Below are 6,000 nucleotides of genomic sequence, written 5' to 3'. Positions count from 1 at the left end.
ACAAAGAAGAAATCAAGAAGGTTCCTTATGCATCTGCAGTTGGTAGTTTGATGTATGTTATGGTATGCACAAGGCCAGATATTACTCATGCAGTTGGAGTTGTTAGTCGATTTCTCTCTAATCCTGGTAAAGATCATTGGCAAGCAGTGAAGTGGATTCTCAGATACCTCAGAAGCACTTCCAAAGTGTGTTTCTGCTATGGAGGTGATGAACCTGTGTTGGATGGCTACACAAATGTAGATATGGCAGGTGATCTTGATTCTAGAAAATTTACTTCTGGTTATATGATGACTATTGCAGGGGGAGCTGTGTCTTGGCAATCAAGACTACAAAAGTGTGTTGCTTTGTCCACTACTGAAGTTGAGTACATTGCAGCAACTGAAGCTTCCAAAGAACTCTTGTGGATGAAGAAATTCCTACATGAGTTAGGCCTCAAGCAAGATAAGTTTGTGTTATTCTGTGACAGTCAGAGTGCAATCCATCTCAACAAGAATTCGACTTTCACGCAAAGTCGAAGCATATTGAAGTGCGGTATCATTGGATACGAGATGCACTGGAAGTGAAGTCATTTTTAATTGAGAAGATTCATACTGATGAGAATGGTTCATATATGATGACGAAGACCTTGCATATGTCGAATATGATATGCTGTAGAAAGAAAGCTAACATGGTTGAGCAGTACATTCCCACTTGAGTCGTGAGGGGGAGATTTGTTTGGTGGGTTCACTCCCCGAGTGGAACCCACTAGTTTTATTAGTATTAATATTAGTATTATTGAAATAAAAGAAAGAAAAAAAAAGGTATTATTGGGCTAGGTCCACGTGAAGGAAATAAAAGGGATTTAGAAATCCTAAGAATTAGTAGAACGAAAGAGAACGACTGCCAGCGAAGAAAAATAAGGGTTTGGTTCCGGTGGTGGTAACAAGTGTGTAGCAAACTTGCTCCGTTTGATCTACAAATTTAGTATGTTATTTCTACCACTGAGTTTGTTATTTTAATATACAGTTTGAGTAGTTTTATCTTTTCTAAGAGTAACTTTGGCATACCCACTTTAGTGGAAGGTTGTTATAAGGTTGCTATTGTTGATTGATGTTCCATATTGTTATTAGGAAGACTCTAGTGTACCCATTAATTATTATAATGGAAGTTTTACTGGACTAGGTCCCGTGGTTTTTATTCTCTCAATTTGAGAGAAGTTTTCCACGTTAAAAACTGCGTTTGTCTCATATTTAATTTTCTGTAAATTATTTTTGCTCTGGAATTGTATTTTCTGTTTGGCCATTTATCTGCACAGGTGGGGGAAAAATATTTTGCATTATTGAGATAGTTATCGCTAATTATCTCTAGTTTTTTCCCAACATTTTCTTAATTGTAATTCTAATGTTGTTATGCTAATTTATAAGATTGTTGATCATAGTAAAATAGAGTACTATAGACACATTATCTTTGTCAATTAAAATTTAAAATTATTATCAAAGTTTTAGCTAATAGGCTGACTATTATAATGATTGATATAATTTCTCCTGATCAAAGGGACTTCATTCATGATAGGAATATTGGTGATTGTACAAAAGCTATTAATATGCTTACGACTATAACATTTTGTTGGAAATTTGGCTCTCGAGTTTGATATAAGAAAGACCTTTTACACTAAAGATTGAACATTCTTTATCAAAGTTATTCAAACGTTTGGTCTCAACAACAAATTTTGTTACTAGATTATAATCATTATCAAGTCTCCTAAGTTGTATATATTTGTTACTGAAAAGTATGTCGGTTTCTTTTCTTGTCAAATGAGGGTAAAAAAAGGGGATCTTTTATTCCTCTTCTGTTTTGCATTGTTGAAGAGGTTCTAATAGGGTTATATCTATGCTGGTTGATGAATACTCAATCTCTTTGATAAATAGCCCAAGAGGCATTTTTGTTCCTTCCCTACGAAGTCTTTTTAATACATATGCCACTATTTCCAATCAAAAAATTAATCATAATAAATCTACAATTTACACTATATCTATTTCCATTAGACTACATAATATATTAGTTGTTTTGCTTGGGTTATCTATTGGTACCCTTCATTTTACATATCTTGGAATACCTACTTTCAAGGAAAAATCTAAACTTCCTTATTTACTATCAATAGTTGATCGAAACAAGGCTAAACTTGTAGTTTGGAAAACATATTTTTTTCTCTATGATAGGTAGAATTCAATTGGTGAAAAGTGTCATTCATATATATCATGTTGATTTATAGCTTATGTATATATTCTTGGTTAATTTCTCTTCTCAAGGATGTACACAAATGAATTAGGAATTTCATATGGTTTGGTAATATTGAGCATATAAAATTGGTTATTATTGTTTGACATAAAATTTGTCATCATCTTAATGAAGGAGGTCTTGGAATCAAATATTTGAGATACATTGATAATGTTGTTATTATTAAGCTCGCTTGGGACTTAGTTACTTCTAGTCAACATTGAACTTTTTTTCTTAGAGGTCGGGTGTTTCAAAGGCATTGACATATTTGATATCACATTGATTCCTCCATTTGGACTACACTCAAAGCTAGATTAACTACTATGTACGAGAAAAACAAATGGCAATTTAGTAAAGGTGACAGTATTAACTTGATGGTCGACACTTGGTTGAATGATTCTTTAGTTTCTACTTTTAACATTGATGAAAACAAACAATCTTGTCTTCATGCCACTGTCAATCATTTCATTCAAGATGATCATTGGAAAGTTCCTTTTAATCTTTTACATATTTACTCTCAACTAGCTAGCTGCCTTGCTGACCAAGACTACTATTCTTAATTTTGAAAGTAAAAATCATCTGATTTGAAGATTAAACAATTATGATATTTTAAGTTTTAAGGAAGCTCTTCTATTCTTCAAGCCTTTATGACAACAAATTCTTTAGGCCAAAACTATTTGGAATAGTAACATTCCTCGATGTTGTCAAAGCTATTTGGCATAAGTTTTGAAGATTGTTGCATAACTACTGATGATAGTTTAATCTCTTAAGGTTGTAAAATTGTTTCAAGATGTGAATTATGTAAATGTAAAATGGAGACTTTCAATCATATCTTTTATCATGTTTTTTTCTACTGAGCTTTAGTTTTGGTTAAACTCTATTTTTTACTCTCAAATTGATATTAGTTCGATTCAAAATGTTATTGTCATGTATGACAAAAGTTGGTATCATCAATACAAATATATTACTTTTGTCGGTATCATCTTTAATTGATACTATTTGTATTGCATAAATCAAATTTAATTTAAAGATAAAAAATTTATTTTTTATTCTATAATTGCATATTTAAATATATTCTTTTGAAACATTTAAATATTTTTTCAAACAAATTTAAGAGTTTACATTTATAACTTTTTTTTTCTCAATTATACACTACAGAATCTTTTTTTTTAGTTAAAAAAAAGATTGGGTTAGATATCAAAATTTCCGTCCAAAATCTTCTACATTATTCGCACTTTTTCTTTGTAATTAACTTGTAGGATCCTAATTCATTCCATTAATTGCACCACGTGTATGATACGCAATCACAAACTAAGCAATCTATTTCCATTTTTGGAACATTCGGTTCAGGTTCAGTGTGTGAGCTTCTAACTCAAAAAATTAATTAGTTCTTTATTTTTATTATTACTATTATTATTATTATTATTATTATTATTATTATTATTATTATTATTATTCACATCACAACTTGATATTAGAGTTAAGAGTGAGAATAGGTCGGACTAAGTTAGATTTTACAATATCTCAGTGTAAAAAAAAATTTAGGTTTAAGTGATAAAAGTCTAATATGACATATTAATTTACTTAAAAATTTATTTTATTTTAATATCTTTGACTAAGTAATTAGGCATATACTTAAATAGACTAACGAGTTAATATATCAATAAAATTAAGTTTTATTTTGATATTTAACATAATTATAAAAAAAAAAATATATATTTTAATTATATTTTATAATAATACATTGAGTAAATTACACTAACCTCCCTTAAAGTTTACTTAAAAAGCGCAAACACCCATTTAGTTTTAAAGTAAATTAACATCTCTTAAATTTCTCTCAAAGTGACAAACAACCCCGTATTCCTTAACATCGTTAATCCACCGTTGACACGTTCACTCTCACCAATAATTCACTCTATGCAATTTTAGTTATTAATGAGAGATTTTTAGTTATGTATAGCCATCTCTCGTGTAGTTACGTATAATCATATTGAAGAAGTTGTTGAATTGGTGAAAGTTAATAGAATTTGAAAAACTCTGCTCCAATCGTGAGTTTTATTATTCTTATTCTTACATGACTTTCCTTTTCAAAATGTTATAAAACAAATATTGATTTATAATACTTGTCTTACTTCTACATCAATATACGCGACTGCATTTTAGAACTTGATGTCTCATTTATATGAATTGCTTCAATTGTATTACTCATCCCACAACTTAGTACCTTGTGAAGATAGACACAATTCCATGGCCACTCTCATGATAAAAAGTAAGTTTGAGTTTTTCAACAATTGACTAATATTTTGATTTACCGGAAACAAAAAGTTATTATTTAGTTATAGAGAATGAACTATTGATTAAAGTGAAGACATTAAAGATATATTAACGATGAAATAAGAAAGAAGAGGTTGTTGGTCACTTTCAGATAAATTTACGGCTAGATATTAATAAAATCAATTTTAATAAAATCAATTTGAATATAAAAATTGTATATTTACTTTGAAGCAAAATTAAAATTTTCCACTCAATTTTTTTGTTACTACTGAATTTTTCTAGTAAAAAAAAAATTAACATCATATATCAAATTTTCTGTCTAAAATTGTTTACATTTATTTTTTATTTATTTATAGATAAAGTAGTATAAAAAATGATACCAACCAAAAATCATAAATTTAAAATTAAAATATAATATTTAATAATATTGATATTTAACGTTGAATTATTGTAATAAAATTGAGTACTTATTCATGCTTTTTCTGTCATTGATGGTATCCTAACATCCTAATTTATTCGATTCATTGCCTCGCATGCACACTAAATGTATCAATGCCACGCCGAACCAACGTGAATTACAGCGGTTGGCTTTATTTAATTTTGCTGACACTACAAACTAATTACGCTATAGCCACCCATACACGATACGCAATCACATATTAACAACCATATATTATATGCATCCATTAGTCACCACTTTATTATTATTATTAGTAACTCCGTGTATCGCACGAAAACAAAGATTTTAATAAATAAATTGTTATATTAGTTTATATATATATATATATATATATATATATATATATTAAATTTCATAAATTGAATTGACATTAAAAAAATAAGTTGACTTAAAAAAATAATTTACAATAAAAAATTTAAAAAATAATTATAACTTAATTTAAAAACTATTTTCTTATACGCTCAATGTTATTGATGAAAAGTATGACTCAAATCCCACTAAAATGATGATGCCTTACTTTTGAATTCTACAAAGAATCTTTTTTCTTTTCAAAAAACTTATTATAAAACAAACTCATGTCGCACCGAAACAAATTTTAATAAATAAATTGTTATATTAATTTATATATTATATATATCTCTCATATATTTTATTGACATTAAATTAATAAGTTGACTTAAAAAAACAATTTTACAGTAAAAAAATCTAATCCTAATCTAATTTAAAAACTATTTTCTTACGCTTTCAATATTACTGATGAGAAACATGACTCCAACACCACTCTTTAATCTTATTTTTGAATTCTCCAAAAAAAAAAAATTCTTTCCAAAAATTCTTATTATAAAACAATACTTTTAATTTTAAACAAATAAAAACAATAATTATTAAAAAATTAAATAATTAGATTAGATGAAATAAGAATTTTTAAAATAATGGACATGACATATATAAATTAAGTAAATTAGTAAATATAAAGATGAGTAAGTAACTTAATAATAAATTTTTATTTT

Source organism: Cicer arietinum, chromosome 4 (genome assembly GCF_000331145.2).
Source record: "Cicer arietinum cultivar CDC Frontier isolate Library 1 chromosome 4, Cicar.CDCFrontier_v2.0, whole genome shotgun sequence".
NCBI classification, from domain to species: domain Eukaryota; kingdom Viridiplantae; phylum Streptophyta; class Magnoliopsida; order Fabales; family Fabaceae; genus Cicer; species Cicer arietinum.
This window is presented reverse-complemented; position numbering follows the sequence as displayed.